We start from the raw sequence: 20,256 nt of genomic DNA, 5'->3' as shown, positions 1-20,256 counted from the left end.
ATCGATACCAGTTTTCAGCAGATACGAGAATACCTAGAACGCTACACACACTTGGGGTCCGGGTTGGCTGTAGATAAAATCGATAATGTCTATCTAGACATAGCTAACTACGTGCCGTTCAGAGGCGGGTCATACCTAGACTTGCCCCCCTACTATAGGAAAAAACATGCCATGGTCAACGTCAAGAATAGAGGAGATGATTGCCTGAGGGTAGGTATCAGGTCAGCCTTGTTTCCAGCTGACACTCATTCAGACTGGCTTTCTAGCTATCCCCAAGACGATGGGCTCAACTTGGATGGTATAGATGAACCCACCCCCATATCCCAGATAACTAAAATAGAAAAACAGAGGGGATTCCAACTGTTGGGGGACAGGAGGGGAACCCCCCTCGCGTTATCAATATATTCATGATCCAGCGAGGTGATAAGTACCACTACGCGTGGATAAAACACTTTATCAGGCTGTTGTATGACCAATCGGCACACAGAGAAAAGACCCAGTTCTGCGAATGTGCCTACATGGCTTCACACGAGCTGATTTATTAGAATCCCACCGGGAGGATTGCCAAGGTGTGGGGCAGACGGCTATGCGAGTTGACATGCCTAAGGAAGGTGATAATATCCTAAAATTCGGTAACCACAAGAACCAAATGTCTGTGCCTTATATCATATACGCCGACTTTGAAGCCTTGGTCAAACCTGTTGAGTCTGCCGCCGGCGGGGGCTGTTGGAGATACCCCAACCACACTCAAAACACAAGAGCATAAAATCCTGTGGGTTTGGATACGTGGTCGTCCGATGTGATGGGAAAAACAAAGCTCCGGTAGTGTATAGGGGTCCTGACGCGGCTGAAAGGTTTCTAAAGTGTTTGCAGGAGGAAGAAAGAATTATCAGGAACGCTCTGTATACAATCGCTCCCATGCGTATGACCCAAGCCTACAGGCTAGCTCACGCCTGTAGCACTAACTGCCACGTGTGTGACTCACCACTGAACGGTGATTCGGTGAGAGATCACTGTCACGTAACAGGTAAGTATAGAGGCGCCGCTCACAGCGCGTGTAACCTCAAGCTTAGAATCATCCCTAAGACAATAAACATCCCCCGTTGTCTTTGACAACTTGAGAGGGTATGACTCTCACTTGATCATGCAGACCGTCGCGAAAATCGATGGCAATATAACGTGCATCCCCAACAACATGGAGAGATACATTTCCTTCAGTTTAAACGGCCTAAGGTTCATCGACTCGGTTCAGTTCCTCCTGTCGTCACTCGACAGTCTGGTCAAGGCCAACGGTACCTTCCCTATTACCGATCGATACACAGACGCCGAGACTAGACCCCTGTTGATGAGGAAGGTGTGTACCCCTATGAGTACATGGATGGCTGGGCCAAGTTCGCTGAGACCAGATTACCCCCCATCAGAGAATTTTACAGCAATCTGACCGACTCGGAAATAACCCAAGACGATTACTCACACGCTATTAATGTATGGGATAAGCTGGGTTGTAAGAATCTGGATGACTACCACGACCTGTACTTGAGGACAGATGTACTGCTGTTAACCGACGTATTTGAGACGTTTAGGCGGACATGTTTCAAGCAGTATAAACTCGACCCCACATGGTATTACACCAGCCCAGGTCTGTCGTGGGATGCCTTGTTGAAAAAGACCGGAGTTAAGTTAGAATTACTCACAGATTATGACATGCACCTATTCATTGAGAAAGGCTTGCGAGGCGGGATCTCCATGGCACCCAAACGATACGCGAAAGCAAATAATCAATATGTGAAGGGCTACGACCCGAGCAAGCCAACCAATCATATTCTCTACCTCGACGCCAACAATCTGTACGGCTGGGCTATGAGCCAGTATCTACCCACAGGGGGATTCGAATGGGCGTCACCCATTGATGTTATGAGCATCGCACCAGATTCGAACAAAGGTTATATCCTCGAGATTGACTTGGAATACCCCAAGGCATTACACACATCACACAACAGCTACCCCCTGGCCCCCGAACGTATGAGGGTTAACCCAGACTGGATGTCTGAGTACCAACATAACTTGTTAGGTGGTCGGGTGGCAGACGTTGAAAAACTCATGCCCAACTTAATGAATAAGACCAAGTTCATCGTTCACTATCGCAACCTACAGCTGTACCTGTCGTTGGGTATGAGACTGACCAAAATACACAGGGTGCTCATGTTCGACCAGAGCCCATGGATGGAGCCCTACATCAGAATGAACACAGACCTCCGAAAGCTTGCCACCAGTGACTTTGAGAAAAATCTCTATAAGCTCATGAACAACTCGGTGTTTGGTAAGACTATGGAGAACCTTAGGAAACGCGTGACTGTGAAGCTGGTTCCGTCGAATGAGGAAGACAAGCTCAGGAGACTGATAGCCAGTCCGGCATTCAACCGTAGCAAGATATTCACCGATGACCTAGTTGCCCTACACATGAAGAAAAGCCACATAAAATTCAACCGTCCTGTTTAAGTGGGGATGAGCATCCTCGATTTATCCAAACACCTGATGTACGACTTTTACTACAACAAGCTTAAGAAACAGTACGACGACAGGTGTGAAGTGCTGTACACTGACACGGATTCCCTGCTGATGGAGATTCGAACCGAGGACGTGTACGAGGACATGAAAAAACACCTCGATTTGTACGACACCAGCGACTACCCCAAGGACCATGCCATACACAGCACAGTAAATAAAAAGGTCCTAGGTAAGATGAAGGACGAGTGTGCTGGCACGCCCATAGCCGAGTACATAGGTTTGAGGCCGAAGATGTACTCCTTACTGAAAGCCGACAATGGTGAGATCCGGAAGGCTAAGGGTGTTAAGATGTACGTGGTTAAACAACACATCAAACAAGCCAGATTCAAGGAAGCCCTGTTCAAGACCCGTACCTTTAGGCATAAAATGAACACACTTAGAAGTGATGGGCATAGGATATACGGACTGACTATAAACAAGACGTCCCTGTCGCCGATGGACACTAAACGTTGAATAGCTATTGATGGGATAAACACGTACGCGTACGGGCATGAGAAAATTGAACCAAGAACATAGGTATATAAATACCCTGTCGGGGCGACATGTCACGGAACCAGAGATAGTTTGAGGCTATATACTATAGCCAGCGTGGGTACTGGAAAGGAGCTAGTGCTGTAGATAAGCTAGCTAAAATGGCACGAGTAACGCCGGAGGAGGCCAAAGCGTGGCTTGAAAAACAAGCCCTGTGGCAGATCTATTTGCCGCCACCACGCTCCTGCCTAGAATGGAAGTTTGGTATTAACATACCCAATAGCGTTCACCAGGCAGACCTACTGTTCCTACCCCACGACAAGAGGTACAAGTATGCCTTAACCGTAGTGGACGTAGCCAGTCGCTACAAGGAAGCCGAACCCTTGACTGGGAAAGATTCGGCCCAGGTAGCCAGAGGATTCGAACGCATATACAAACGCAGTCCGCTGACGTGGCCAACAGAGCTGCAAGTTGACCCCGCGCGGGAGTTCATGGGTGTCGTGTCACACCTGTTAGACAAACACTCCGTACGGCACAGTGTTACCTCCTGTCAACACGGCATAGCGGTACGTGGAGCGATGATGCAATCCCAGTATAGACCGTTAAACCAACATACTTCAGCCAAGTCCCCGGTAGCTCAGTCGGTTAAGTGGTGCGGCTGTGAGGTATACATGTGGAGTTCATATCCCGCTGGCGTCTCAAACTTTTTTATAGTAGGGGGTAATGATACCTGGATCAAGGGTCCGACCAAAGCCTTATTTACCATATAAGGCTTTGCAGAGGCTTTTGTTGGACCTGGTCCAAAACCCCCATTGTATATACTACTTGCCATGTCGTGCCATCATCACCGGAAGCAAGTTCCCTGGATCCTTCAGTAATTTCAAACGAAAGGGAGTAATCATTAAAATTTTAAAATATACAAATGACGTTGAATCTATTCAAAACAACTCTCGAGGCCCCACAAATGATGAGAAGAGCATACAGTATCATTACTCAGTTGAGTTTTTATTCTAAGAGGACACAGCATTTCTGGATTGATCTCTTAAATTCCCCCTTTGGGGTTCTCACTTTGACATTACGAACAATCCCATCATCTCCAGGGTATGTCTCTATACCTCTAGCCATTGCCCATTTTCCTGTGGGCCAATTGTAGTCAATGATGAGAACCACATCTCCTGTCTGAAGTTGTCTCTCCTTTGTCTTTCATTTCGTCCTCCGTGTGAGGCATGGCAAATACTCTCTGTGGAATCGTTTCCAGAATGACTGAACAAGTGTTTGTGTGAATTCATGTCTCTTTCTCAGAGATGCAGACTCATCAAATGGTCCTTGAGGCATATCGCAAGTAGCCCGACCAGTCATGAAATGGTTAGGCGTAAGAGGTCTAAAGTCCTCTGGGCTGTCTGCGGTGTAGCCAAGAGGTCTGGAATTCAGCAAACTCGTTATCTCTGAAAACACTGTAGAATCTCGTTCTAGCTTCATGTTTGTTCGCCCACAGCCGTCTTCAAAGCCCTTTTCGTCTGTTTGACAAGTGATTCGTAAATCCCTCCTTGATGGGGGCTCAAAGGGGTCGTCAATCTCTGTCGGACACTGAAGTCCTCTATCTCTTGCTTGGCTTCAGGTATGATCTTGCGCAGTTCTCTTTCTGCTCCGATGAAGGATGATCCATTATCTGTGGTCATGAAGGGTGGTGAGAACACATTCACTCTCTCTGGAGGTAAGTCTGCCATCAAGGTTGCATGAGCTGGTTGCCTCAGTTTTCTACAAATCACGCAGTTCCTGACCAACTTCTTTGTTGCATTTCGTCCTCTGATGGTCCAAGATCTAAGTCTGCTCTGTGACAGGGTCCGCCCAATGCCTGCGCAATTTACTTTCTCGTGAGCTTATTTCAGGATCAGCATGGTGACATGCCCATTTGGGAGCAATATCGGATGCCCCTCATCATAGCTCTGGGCTGACTTCCTAAGTTTTCTTCCAACATGAACAATGTTGTCCTTGTTAAAAGGACTCAAGTCTGCACAAGTCTCTGTGCAATCTCCTAGATCCTTCTGAGCTTGCTTGATCCATTACATCTCTGCTGATGTGATCTTTTCAGGTGATATACTCTAGGGGATCCTGGCTGTCAAACATTCTCTTCAAATTCTGTATGGAACGCAGACAATAGACTGTGACTCTTGCTAATCTTAGCCAACTTGAGTACCTCTCACTGTCCATTAATGTCACACTTTAGTCTCTCTTGAAGGGGAAACAAGGTCTAGACACCTTGTTATCCTCAGTGTATTCACTGGTCTATGTGCCTTCTGTTTCTTTTCCCTACATCTTGGATTTTCAGACCTCGGCTTAGGTCATCGGCAGGATTTTCTCTCGTTGGCAAGTAAAACCACCGGTTTGGATTCCATTCCGACTGTATCTCACAGACTCTCACTCCAACAAAGGCTTTTCTCTTTGATGATTCTGTCTTCAGCAAATGAAGTACAATTTGTGAATCTGTCTAAAGAAAGACTTGTGGTTTCATCTTCATCTCAGTGTAGATAGTCTTAGCTAATCTCGAGGCCAAGAGCGCAGCCATTAATTCAAGCCTTGGTATGGTCAACTGCTTCAGAGGAGCTACCCTAGATTTGGATGCATCAGTCTTACTTCCGCTGAGTCATCTGAAGTTGGCCATCTGACATAGGCACATGCACCACATGCTTGACTATTTGCATCTGCGAATGGGTGCAGCTCTGGTTCTCCAGCAGCATCCATCGGCTGTACAGATCTGATGGTATGGACCCCTGACAATCTTTCTAGGTCTTGAAATACCTGTTGTCACTTTTGGCTGACGTCTTCTGGCAACTCATTGTCCCATCCACAGGTCTTCATTTTCGAAATGGCCTGCATGCTAATCTTGGCTCTTATGGTGACAACCCCTGCAAACCCCACAGGATCATAGATAGTGGAGATGTAAGACATAAACACTCCTTTCTGTGCAAATCTCTGCTGAGAAACCCTGAACTCTGAAGTGGATGGTGTCAGAAGTGAATACGGAATTGTTCGTTGGCATTCAGGTCTCTGTCTCTGCTCATAAAACTTTGAACACAAGTAAAGGAATCGTCAGAGGCCGTGATATACTGAACCTCAAAAGAAACGCAAGTTGATTTAGAAACGTCAATATTTCTGAATCTGTGGAACAAACAATCTTAACACTACGAAGAAACAACAGACAAGTGATTGTTGAAGAAATGAGTCGTGATCTCTGGTGAAAACAACACTCAAGTTTACTGTAAAAGCATATGTTATCACTCCACCCTCACACACCAAAAATGTCACGAAACAGTGTGTCAATCAGTAGCGAGTGTGACCACCATTGGCTGCAATGCAGGCAGCACAACGACGTCTCATCGAGTCTGAAGTGTCTGAAAGATGGCTTGGGGAATTTGATTCCATTCCCTGACCAATCTGGCTTCCAAATCTCTAAGGTTTTGAGGTTGAGCAGCTGTCTGTATCCGTCTACCAATTTCATCCCACACATGCTCGATTGGTGCCATATCCGGGGACAGAGAGGGCCAGGGCAGTACAGCAATGTTGTTCCCTCTGAGGAAGTCCATAGAGACCCGTGCAGTGTGAGGACGAGCATTGTCCTGCTGGAATGCCTGGAGCTGAGGTTGGGCCTGGAACAGCGGTACAACGTGGTGTTGAAAGACCTGGTCTCTGTAGACTACAGCAGTCACACGTTGACGAAACACGTGTAAACGTGTTCTGTGGTGGTAGCTGAAGCCACTCCATACCATGAGTCTTCCACCTCCCCAGCGGTCAGCTTCCACAACACAACAGTTGGCGTAACGTTCATTACGTCGTCTCCATACACGTAATCGGCCATCGGCGTGGGACAAGTTGAACCTGGACTCATCAGAAAACAACAGTTGTTGCCATTGTTGACGTCGCCAACGCTGGTGTTGTCGCGCCCACTGTAAACGATTTTGGCGGTGACGTTGCGTCAGAATCGGTCCGACGTAAGGACGGCGACATCTGATCCATGCTGCCCTCAGACGACGACGAACAGTGTCTGCAGAGATGTGACGTTGTGGCCCTTGAATGGTTGCAGCTGTCTGTGTTGCTCGTTGCTGTCGGTTACGCAGATGAGTAACCCGGATGTGACAATCTTGCGCTGGCGTTGTTACCCTGGGACGTCCTGAACGTGGTCGGTCTGGAACATTACCGGTTTGACGATGCCTTGCAGATAGTCTTGTGATTGTTGTCACGTGACATCTGAAGTGCCTGGCCACTTTAGTTGGTGTGGATCCGGTCTGCAACATTCAAACAGCGATTTATCGTTGCTGTTCAGTTAGACGTGGGATGTTTTCTCCGCGTTGTCACAGTCAATTTTTAGTTCTATGGTGTTTTTTTAATGACCTGCCTTATAAAGCTTCAAACTGGAGTGAAATACACGCATTTTTGTGTGAAACACACAAACGTGATGCAAAAAACACGAAAAACATAAAAATGATTGCGTTTGGGCGATATGGTCAAGAATCAGCGGCAACAACGGCAAAACCATCTTCGAATGCCTGGTTCTATAATGGTATACTTCGTTGTCCTAAAAGGAATGCATTTGGAACGTATGTTTTGAAAATAGTAACTTGCGTTTCTTTTGCGGTTCAGTATAGATTGTTTGATGATATGACGGAACTTGACATAGTATCAGAGTTGAAAGATCAAGGTGTTCTTTATGTTAAGCGCTTTACAACCCGAAAAAACAATGAAACTTTCAAAACAAATACCTACCTGTTTTTCTTTTCACCTCCAAATGCTCCCAAATCGCTGAAGGCAGGTTACTGTAACATTCCCGTTGACACCTACATCCCTAACCCGCTCAGGTGTTTTAAATGCCAGAAATGTGGACACGGTGTAAATACTTGTACATTGTCTGTTGTGTGTGCTCACTGTAGTGAGAAAACACACACAACAGAAGATTGTAACAGTACTTTTAAAAAATGCCCTAACTGCTCGGGCGACCATTCAGCTTTTTCTAAAGAGTGTCCCATTTGGAAAGAGCAAATGGCAATTAACAAAATCAAATTTACCCAAAATATCACTTTTTCTGTGGCAAAAGACTGGTAAAGAGATCCGACCTTCCAGAGAGTTATCCTGCAGTTGCCAAAACACCATCTGAGTCTAGCTCTAAAATAACAAAATCATCCACTAGCTGCCAAAGGTTGCCAAACAACCTTGGCTTGGGTCAAAGGGGACTCTCCACAGAATTTGTACCCTGCGATATCATCTCAGACTGAGGAATCACTTCCTGGTATGTCAAAGTCTTCTTCTGATCATAAATCATCCTCTCAATAACGTTCACTCACTCAATGTTCATCTGACAATCAACAAATTGTTAAAAGTAAAGGTAAGCCTAAGCCTGATGCTATCAAGAATAAAGTGGCAGAGCTCCAAAAGAGTCACAAAATAAAATTCAGTTGTTCAACAAATATGTCTCTCTTGAGGACATGGACGTATCTGAAAACGTCCATTCTAGGCCACATAGCTTGTCGCCCTCAAAACAGGTGCGGGGTAGATCCCCAGTAAATCCCCCAAAAAGATAGTTTATTCCAATAATATTGTACAGTGGAACTGCAGAGGACTGAGGACTAACTTAAGCGATTTGCAGCTATTAGTCCAAGATTTTACACCATCAGCGATCTGTCTACAGGAGACATACTTAAAACAGAAAGATACTTTTGACCTTCGTCATTTTAATGCATATCATTGTTTTTCACCTCCGGGTGATAGGGCCACTGGAGGATCTGCCATCCTAGTGAAACAGAACGTTATCCATAGCCCTGTTGTACTTACTACTAATCTTCAGGCTGTTGCAGTACGAATAACTTTGCACGCTGCATTTACATTATGCTCTCTCTACATATATCCTTCTTCAACGTTTCACAAAACTGATCTTCAAGCTCTATATGACCAACTCCCGAAGCCCTGTATTATTATGGGAGATTTAAATGGACACAACCCACTCTGGGGTAGTGCACATGCAAACGCTAAAGGTAAATTACTAGAGGAGTTTTGTTCAGATAATGATTTATGTATTAACATATTTACACCCTGGTACAGGAACCTATTCTGCTCTTGACTTGTCACTCACAAATTCAGAACTATTAAATGAATTTGAATGGTCAGTCCATGATGACCTCTGTGGAAGTGACCATTTTCCTACTATACTAAAACCTGTAACTCCATCTGATGTACCTCCATCATCAAGGCGGAATTTTAAAAAAAGCTACCTGGGCTTTATATGAAACACTGTGTGCTGCAAAACTGAAACCTGATCTTTTTATTGACGTTCTTGATGCTATCAACTGTTTTTCTTATGAACTGAATATCATAGCTGATGAATGCATACCACAGTCCTCTGCAAATCCACATATCCGAAAACGATGGTTCAATGATGAGCGCAAACAAGCTAGGAAGGCAAGGAAAAAGGCAGAACATTATTTCCGTCGCCATCCAATGGTGCATAATTTGAATAAATTTAAAATGTTAAATGCTAATGCACGGCGTACTTTTAAACAGAATAAACGCCAATCTTGGCAAAATTATGTATCCACAATAAATTCTCGAACGCCCATGTCCAAGGTATGGAGCATGGCCCCGAAAATTAAAGGTAAAGGTACTAAATGTAACGTCCATCATCTTAAACATGGCAATCAATTACTTACTAATAAATCAGATATTGAGAATAAACTGGGTGAAACTCTTACTAACCACTCTTCCGCTTCTAATTATGTGCCTATATTCCAACAATATCAAAAACAACAAGAAAATAAACCTATTAATTTCAATTCAGATAATGGGGAAGACTATAATGAACTATTTTCTATTCATGAGCTCCATACTGCTCTTGAACAAGCTCACGATACTGCTACAGGGGCTGATAACATACATTATCAACTCCTGAAGCACTTATCAGAATCTTGTGCAATTCCACACTACTCCTAGGGTCTTCACACTTGGATCTTCACATAGTGAAAAATTAACCTCTTCACTCTTGTTAACCCTGTGACTGACCAACCATTCCTTGATCTCGAAACTACTCGTACTGGGAACAGTCTCCAAATCTCTCATCTTCACGTCAGCTTCTTCCTCTGAATCGCATGAGTGAAGTAAATTGTCTATGTCATGATCTCTCTCTCGAGAATTTCTGCAGTAGTGGGATAATTATCTCTGTTTTCCTTTGCTATTCTGAGCATCACAAAGCTAGCCGCATCGGGGGAAGCATGATCACCGAATGTGACCCTCAATAGTCTGTATGTGGTTGGCTCTCTAGTTTTATCGAGTTCCCTCCATAGAAACTGTGGACGTTGGTATTTCTTCTCAACAAGCAAATCTGTACAAACATTTTAGATATATCCCCTGCAAATGCCACAAGATTCTCCCTGAATTTTATCAGAACTCCAATCAAGTCACTGATCAAGTTGGGTCCTTTCAAAAGGAGTTAGCTCAAGGACATACCTTGATATTCACAGGCAGGATCGAAGACTATTCTAAGCGGAGTACTTACCTTTTCAGGCCTGCATACAGCAAAGTGAGGCAGATGCTACTCAAGTTCTTCTTATGAGTTGTCCTCGTCTAACTCTTCCTTTATCTCTTCTGCCCATCCTTTGGCTATGTAATCATCCATCACTGTACAGTACTGCTATGCTTTCTCCGGATCACGTGACAAAGACTTCCCCAGAGAGATAAGTTTTTTCTATGCTAATGATCTGTTGTTGGGCAGGTGGCTAGGATCTTCCTCCCATGGTAAGCCTGTCATGTACCTCCTGTCCACCTTCTCACGTGTTTCTTCGAAGCATGACATAACTCTCTTGTCTTCCTCTGTCAGGATCTTCACAGGGCATGAACAATTGGGTGCATGTACATCCAGCGTCTCCAAGTCATACATTCTCTGAATGTTCATCCCTTCGATCATGTTGAAGTAGTTCACTGAGTGAACCCCACTCTGTGTTACCTCACCGGAACCTAGCACAATCCATCCAAGCATTGTTCTTTTTGCAATGGGCTCAAAGGGTTGTCCCTCGCGGATGTCTTGCTCCCCATGAAGATGCGAATATCTCACTCCAAGTATCAGATCAACAGGCCCACCCTTCTGGGCAAACTCAAGGTATCCGAGGTGTGTGAAACTAGAGAGCGACATCCTGTCCAACTCTGGAACCTTGAGAATAGTTTTATCAAGCTCTTGGCACCCGTGAAGAGCCACCTCCTCGTGGTGGGTGCTGGGTAACGCTAAGCGCTCATCGACCCCCGTTGTGGACCCGGGGGTATATTTGGTCCACCAACCCGTTTGCCGTGGGTTGCGCCCCTGTGTCGGTTGAGGACAGGAGCCTGGTGGTTGAGGGCACTGGTTCCAGGAACAGCGTTACTTTGCCCAACACACCACTTTGCCCCTTACTTCACCTAGACGGGTGGTAGAACTGGCCCGGTTCTATCAATCGGCTGGTCACGCAAAGCCCTGTGCTACAACTGAAAATGTTTCACAAAATTTGAGAATTATTATATCATATTTTCAAGTCTTGGCAATCTTTGAACTTGGAATTTCTGAATTTCAACTGCATAATTTCATGTATGTTTTTGCCTAGAGTCGTATGCATAGAAGGCGGTGGCTCATGGGCCAATCTGTTGGAATCATTAATCTTTTAATTTTTCTGCTGGAGTATGTTATCCAGGTATCCTTGGTCCTTGTGATACTCCGTGGTGGGTGGGGAGATCGGATGATGAAATCTAACAAAATAACCATGGCTTATGAAACACCAACAAAAAAAACCAACGTCCTCTTGACAATGACCCTGCTGATGATGACCACAGACTGCCCAAATCGATTGAGTATTGGCCACGTTTCCATTAAGGTTGAACCCTTTTACAGTATCTAAGGGTATTCAAGGTATTGCTGTGGATGTAAAGACCATTAAACGTCTCCGTTCAGGTCCGCTTCTAGTCGAATGCGCGAAAAAACAGCAATCAACCAACTTGATGAATACGGAATTGTTCGTTGGCATTCATGTCTGTCTCTGCTCAATAAACTTTGAACACAAGTAAAGGAATCGTCAGAGACCGTGATAGATTGTTTGATGATATGACGGAACTTGACATAGTATCAGAGTTGAAAGATCAATGTGTTCTTTATGTTAAGCTCTTTACAACCCGAAAAAACAATGAAACTTTCAAAACGAATACCTACCTGTTTTTCTTTTCACCTCCAAATGCTCCCAAATCGCTGAAGGCAGGTTACTGTAACATTCCCATTGACACCTACATCCCTAACCCGCTCAGGTGTTTTAAATGCCAGAAATGTGGACACGGTGTAAATACTTGTACATAGTCTGTTGTGTGTGCTCACTTTAGTGAGAAAACACACACAACAGAAGATTGTAACAGTACTTTAAAAAAATGCCCCAACTGGTCGGGCGACCATTCAGCTTTTTCTAAAGAGTGTCCCATTTGGAAAGAGCAAATGGCAATTAACAAAATCAAATTTACCCAAAATATCACTTTTTTCTGTGGCAAAAACTGGTAAAGAGATCCGACCTTCCAGAGAGTTATCCTGCAGTTGCCAAAACACCATCTGAGTCTAGCTCTAAAATAACAACATCATCCACTAGCTGCCAAACAACCTTGACTTGGGTCAAAGGGGACTCTCCACAGAATTTGTACCCTGCGATATCATCTCAGACTGAGGAATCACTTCCTGGTATGTCAAAGTCTTCTTCTTATCATAAATCATCCTCTCAATCACGTTCACTCACTTAATCTTCATCTGACAATCAACAAATTGTTAAAAGTAAAGGTAAGCCTAAGCCTGATGCTATCAAGAATAAAGTGGCAGAGCTCCGAAAGAGTCACAGGCGATCAATTACTTACTGATAAATCAGATATTGAGAATAAACTGGGTGAAACTCTCACTAAACACTCTTCCTCTTCTAATTATGTGCCTATATTCAAACAATATCAAAAACAACAAGAAAATAAACCTATTAATTTCAATTCAGATAATGGGGAAGACTATAATGAACTATTTTCTATTCATGAGCTCCATACTGCTCTTGAACAAGGTCATGATACTGCTACAGGGGCTGATAACGTACATTATCAACTCTTGAAGTACTTACCTGATTCTTGTCTAGAAACTCTCTTAAATATCTTTGATGATATTTGGACATCTGGTAACTGAAGTACTGTCGTTCACTTAGTATGTTTGGAAGCATTTGTTAAAAACGCCGTAATTAATAAGCAACACGCTGTGTCTATCTTTTTTTTATCTTGAAAATGCATATGACACTACGTGGAAATATGGCATTTTAAAAGATTTACATGGCTTCGGATTGCGAGGCCGTTTGCCTCAATTTATAGCCAACTTTTTAAAGGACAGACAATTTCAAGTCCGTGTGGGTTCAACCCTGTCTGATCATTACAATCAGGATCAGATTGTTCCACAAGGCGGTATTTTGTCTGTCACACTATTTAGTATAAAGATAAATAGTTAATCAAAAGTTTTAAACGATTCAATAGATGGATCTTTATTTGTGGATGATTTTAATATTTCTTGTCGTGGTAAAAATATGCAAACCATTGAACGGCAACTGCAGTTGTGTTTAAACAAGATAAATAAATCGTGCCTTGAAAGTGGCTTTAAATTTGCTAAATCAAAAACTAATTGCATACATTTTTGCCGTAAATACAAACCACATACAGACCCTGAACTATTTCTAAATGGTATCAAAGTTGTCAAGGAGGCCAAGTTCTTGGGTTTAATTTTTGACTCTCATTTAACGTTTCTGCCGCATATTAAATCCCTTAAAACTAAATGCCTGAAGGCACTTGACTTGTTGAAAGTCGTTTCCATTTCTACGTGGGAAGGGGATCAAGCCACTCTCCTACATCTACATCGATCATTGGTCCGCTCGAAACTTGACTATGGCTCCATCGTATATGGTGGAGCATGCAAAAGCAACTTTTAACTATAAGATTCTTGTCCATCACCAAGGTCTAAGACTTTGTTGACAGTCTCTACGTCGAGGCAGATGAACCATCTCTGGCACAACGCTGTATAAAATTGTCCTTGCAGTATATAACAAAACTTTATTCTAACAAGTCTAACCCTGCATTCAACTGTGTCTTTACTCCTCTTTATGAGGATTTGTACAACAAAAAGCCTTCTCTTGTTCCGCCTCTTGGTTTAAGAATTAAACCATTCATTTCTTCTGCTGGCATTGAGCTGGAAAAAATAGCTCCTTCCCGTCTTCTTTCTTCTGCTCCTTAGCAGTTGGTTAGGCCCCAAGTTGACCTAACTTTAACAGCATTTAAAAAATCAGACACTAATGAATTACAGTATAAACAAGAATATAATCAATTAAAGAATAAATATAATACATACGAATACTTATTTACAGATGGGTCTAAGGACGGTGGCGCAGTGACATGTGCCACTGTCATTGGATCCAGAACAATATCTTCTAGAATACCTGATACCAGCTCTATATTTACAGAAGAAGTAAACGCCATCTTAACAGCTCTTAAATATATTCAAAGACATCCTAAACATAAACAATATATAATATTTTCTGACTCTCTTTCATGCCTTCAGGCTATTAAAAATCTCCCTTGCAAACATCCACTTTTAATTGAAATAATCGAATTATATAATGAACTTGCTACTGGCCAATGCAACATTGTCTTCTGTTGGTTACCCAGCCACGTTGGCATTTCTGGGAACACAATGGCTGATCTTGCTGCTAAGGCAGCACTAAACAAGTCTGTGACACCACTTCTTATCCAATATTCTGATTACAAAGCTAGCATTAGAACTTACATCCGTGATCTGATGCAGAAGAAGTGGGACACCCAAGTAGGTATTAATAAATTACATGCAATAAAACCCTACATTGGTTACACCTACTTGGGTTGTCAGTCCAGATTTGAAGAGGTCGTTATGCGGCGATGTCGCATTGGCCATACAAAGTATACACATTAATATTTGCTTAAAGACGAAGATCCTCCGTTTTGCATCCCTTGTGATGGAAGAATCACAGTCAAGCATGTCTTGCTTGTCTGCATTGAGTATTCCATCACAAGGGATAACTATTTCAAAGTAAACACTATAAAGGATCGTTTTACTAATGTTAGTTCTCATTTAATTATTGCATTTATAAAAGAATTAGATTTGTTGACTGATTTAGATACATATTTTATTATTGGTGGTTGGAATTCGTAACTGAGATTGTTAGTGGCTTTACCCTCAAAGGGGGTTGAAGTAGTGTAAAATTATTGTCCTCCCGTGAGGGTACGTAAGTCCCAAAACCTTCAAACCTACTACTATTTTAATCGTAGAATATATGTTCGTTTAATTTATGGCTAGATTATCTAACATTGCTAGTAGCTGAGGGGATGGTGTAAATCCAGCCAGGGTCCATGCAGGAATCAAATGTACTGTAAGTCCCCATGGCCCCTAGTATGGCGATCTACCTTCAGCTGTTGGCAATATATAGACTGCTTTTACCTTGTATTGTCATCTATAGTTAAACTGTTTTAGATTTAATTACTAGTTTTAAATTCGAATCTGTGATAATCTAGTTATATTATTGTCCTTCGTTGACAGGTTTTTACAGTTTACCATTGCTTACTATGCATACAATTAATTGTTCTCGTCACGATATGGCTGAAATATTGCCGATGTGACGTTAAATTTTAACTCACTCACTCACTCTATCAAGCTCATGAGCATCCAACTCATATTCCTCTGAACCACCAATTCCACTGACAAAGAACTTCACATTTCGACTGTCACTTTGTCTAACTCTTTGTTCCCCAACTACACTGATCTCAATGCTCTCACGTTAACCCTGCAAACCCAAACTCATAGCAACATCCTGGCGTATCAAAGTAGTGCCTGCACTACTATCAATCAAAATGTTACCCTCTCTGAAGCGACCACTGGGTGATCTTACCTTAGCTCTGATTACAGGCATGATACTAGGGACATGACAACCATTTGCTACATCAGGCATAGCACCACTGGCAGTTCAGGTGTCAACATGCAACAAGGTATGGTGTGTTCTAACAGACCCTTTACATCACGTTGCCGTTTAGATCTGCAATGTATTGCCCCATGGCCCTTAACTAAACGTGCAATACAAAGTATATTGTCTCTGACAAAGTCAACTCTCTCGGAAACAGGAATACATTTGAACTCAGACACTAATTCTGTGAAAATCTCTGCAAAAGTAGCATGTCACTGCCCTCTGTGCAGAATAAACACCATCTCTCTTGTCTCTATTTTTCTCTCTCTTGTCAAATGGAGCTGCTGATGCATGGATGACATCCCCAAAGTCTGGATCGCAATCAGCCCGCACTCTCTTCTGGATGTTGTCACTGATATCCTGTAGAATAGGATTTCTACCGTAGTCGCGAATCTCAGCCGCAATTGATCGCCATGGTCCAATAATGTTTTGGGGAAGCCTACCAATAATCGCTAAGAGGGATTCGATGCTGTTCACATCTGACATGTAGTTGAGTCTCTTGAGGGTCGCCAGACACCCAACAATGTCAATTAATAAAGTCCGCAGATTCTTCCTGTCATGAGGGTTCAGCTTTTCCACTTTGCACAGGCTGTTTATAAATGCACGTGCTATCACACTTCTCTGGCCAAACTGTCTCTTCAGTAACTTCAATGCAGTTGCATACATATTGCCCGAAGCACCTAACGCATCAATAGCACACTTTGCTTCACCTGCAAGATGTGCCTTCAGCTGAATCATCCTCTGATCGCCCTTAAGGCTTCTCTTCTCATGAATGTGGATCTTGAAGGACTCTATGAAATCTACATAAGTGAATGAATCCCCATTGAATGTACTCAGCTTAAATGGTGGAATGTCTCGTGCAGCCTCTAATTTGAAGATGACATCTGCCATAAAAAAGACTCAGTAGAAACTTCAAACTCAATCTCTTTAAACTCAACCAGGTCGTCAATTCAGTCACCAACAATGCCTGGGGCATGCACAGTTCTTCCATCCTTACCAGGTTTCCCTTTCACATCGTTGGTTACTGAAGACCAGTCATCAGTATCACCACTTTGCTTCTCTTTTTAACCATTGGCACCATTTTTCTCTCAGTCACTACCAAATGTTTTGTTAGTATCATCACAGCCTAATGCATCGGAAGAATCGGAGCTGGTCTCAATAACATCTTCTTTGCTCCTTTTTCGCCTTACTTCTGACTGTCCACTATCTCTGTATGACTCTACCTTCTCGACTACCTTGTAGTAGTCATTTGGAGACTTCTGACTCCCACTTATCAAGTCTGCTCTTCTGCGAAGGAATGATCTCATACATATTTGAATTGATATCCATCACTCTATCAAAGTCACGGGAAATAGGTTTTAATTTTCTTCTTATTATGTTCATGTTTCTTCATACTACCAGTCAACCTGTTTATAGCTGCCATAAGCTTAGTTCTGAGAACCTATCTCTTCTGTTTAACGTTTTTCTCTGGTTCAGCATCATGATCCCCTTGTTGTTCTATCTCCATAGTATTTTCTTTAGGAGACTCGTGCACTTCGACTTTTGTTGCCATCGTGAATCTCTCTTGTTTCCAACACCAAGTTGTCTATAGGGTGACGCTCTTGAACTCTTGAAATATATCTTCAGAAACTTTGGTGCAAACAACAAGTAATCATCTGAAGCTCGATTTATCTTCTGATATGTTAAATGCCATAAGCAAAGCACCAAACAATATTCTGTAAAGAATAGAAAAGAAACATTGCTTAGTTACAATGTAAATATGGTAATCTTCTAAGACATCTCACATCAATACTTTAATGATTATCAAATTATTGAACGAACTGCTCCAATACAGATTTCAAACTCTGGCTATAATAAACCCTCTTCTCTAAATACCATACACACGCAAATCCAAGCTAAGTAATAAAGCGTGTCAATGAATATAAAATTAAAAATCTATCAGTATTAGCAAAAAATTGTATGGATGGATGGATGGATGGATGGATGGATGGATGGATGGATGGATGGATGGATGGATGGATGCATGGATGCATGGATGGATGGATGCATGGATGCATGCATGCATGATCTGAACGTGATGCTTTGCACTAGGTACAGTGACAGACTATGTAAACAACCAGTGTCGCAAAATAGAAGCTTCCTGCATAAGGATTGACAGGTTATCGAGAATATAACTTTCTCGAAAATTGCTACATTTTCGCATTAATCGAACAAAACATGTCTTTATAAATGCAATAACGTTCAGATGATAATCCAAGACAAGAACGTAAGTAAAACGCACATATAAAACCGCAAATATCACTCAAATACACAACACCCCTACATGTAAAATAGACTCGCTTTAAGAAAACTGACATTATGGCATTTCCATCAGATTTTGAGTATTTTAAAACGCTTGCAATATAAAACACATATATCATCAAAACTTGCACATTGAAAAATAGTATTCACCTGAAGAGTGTATCTCTACGAGCTGAATATCAAGTTATAGCAACGAAAACATCTCTGCGTCATGTTGCCATGTTGTGCCACGTCGCGCTATCATCCCTTCCGGTGATGATGGCGAAACGAAAGGGAGTAATCATTAAAATTTGAAAATATACAAATGACGTTGAATCTATTCCAAACAATTTTAATAATTGTTAATTTAGAAGTAGTATACACGATAGCAAAACGGGACCAGGTCCTTCCAAAGGCTTAATTTTCCAAGTTAAGCCATGTTAAGTCCCCAATCCCTAACCGTTATTGTGTATATTACTCGCAGATGTGCATGCAAAATTTCACGAAATTCCGTAAAACAGTTTCTGAAATATTGCCTTTTGAGCGAGCATGGGTTCTGTCTGGCGAAAGGCTAGCTATCCAACGTATTCCCGTACTTGTTATAAAGTAGCGAGACGAGAGCCTCTTGAATCTAAATCATGCCGCTGTGAGCTAGTCGCAGTGTGTGTGTGTGTTTGTGTGTGTGTGTGCGTGTGCGTGCGTGCGAGCGTGCGTGTGCGTGTGCGTGTTTGCTAGTGCTAGTGCGTGTGTGTGTGTGTGTCGGCTCGGCTCGGCTTGTACAGCCGACTGGCTGGCTGGCTACGTTATGTTGATGTCTGCGAAACAGTTTATTGTGAATCTCCTTCTATGATTTGTTTGGTTTTCATAATGAAGTCTTGCCAGGCCTCTTGCCTCCCTTGTTCTATGAACTTTTTTTTCTCGTCCTCGCTGATGGAAGTGCTTTGACGAGTCTGAGTTCGAATCTCTTGCTTAATTCTATGATACTTGGCGATTTCTGAGATCACCAAACGAAACTCTTCCTCTGAGTCGGTGAGCACGATGGAAATGTGATCGTCTATGTTTAGCTTCGCTTCGGCTAGAATTCTAATTCCGTCGTGTTTCAATGCTTTACGTTGCAGTTTACGATATACATACTTAAGGGCCAATTCCGCCAACACTGCCACTCTGGCTGTTATTTCGATGCCTAACACCACAGGTGTGGCCACGATAGCGGATAACAACCTGACACCTGTCGCGCCTAATCCCATGCTCGTTGCCATCAAAACGGTGTCAGCACCGTCCACAGAATTGACAGCCCTGTGATATTTTTTCTGTAATGCTGACCGTGTATAGTTGTTGTTTCATCTAACATAACTGTCGCAAACGAAACCCGTCTACTGTTTCCAGTGTTTTTGCTATTTCATCCGCGACTGGGTATGACTTGCTTAATCTGCGGATTGGGCACGCCTCACTACGTAATCCCTTGGTACGAGCAAGACATATTGTGATCATCTTATATGTTTTTATTGCAAAAGGAGAGACATATTAAAACACGATGATACGAAATTTATTATAATATTTATAACACCCTATTTAGAACCTCTATTTATTCAAACATTTTCGATTCCTTGGATGACAGTGGCTTGAACACATACTACCTGATCTCTGTAACATACACAAAAGTATATCATACTGTCTTTGTTTAGTTCGTCACACCATAACACCTGTTCATATTCACTTCTTGAAAATACAAACAATGTATCACTGTTGATTAAACGTACAAGCTTAATTTTGTCCGCCATCTCAGTGCAACTGTCAGTCGACTACTGGCAGACAAACTATGAAACACTATTCATTGTCAACACAAGCTCAACTAGGTTTCTAACTCCACAAACCCGGCTTGCTCAATCTG

The 20,256-nt window shown here is 42.6% G+C and overlaps 1 protein-coding gene across 5 annotated transcripts in view; it reads left to right on the top strand.

Annotated features, from left to right (window-relative positions):
* LOC124265974 (multiple epidermal growth factor-like domains protein 6) overlaps window positions 1-20,256 on the top strand; it is a 138,748-nt gene that overhangs the window by 100,546 nt on the left and 17,946 nt on the right. The gene's annotated exons all lie outside the window — the stretch shown is intronic.

This window comes from Haliotis rubra, unplaced genomic scaffold, assembly GCF_003918875.1.
Source record: "Haliotis rubra isolate DU_JTF1 unplaced genomic scaffold, ASM391887v1 Scf1223, whole genome shotgun sequence".
NCBI lineage: Eukaryota > Metazoa > Mollusca > Gastropoda > Lepetellida > Haliotidae > Haliotis > Haliotis rubra.
Note: the sequence above shows the minus strand (reverse complement) of the source record. Positions and strands in the feature narration are given on the sequence as shown.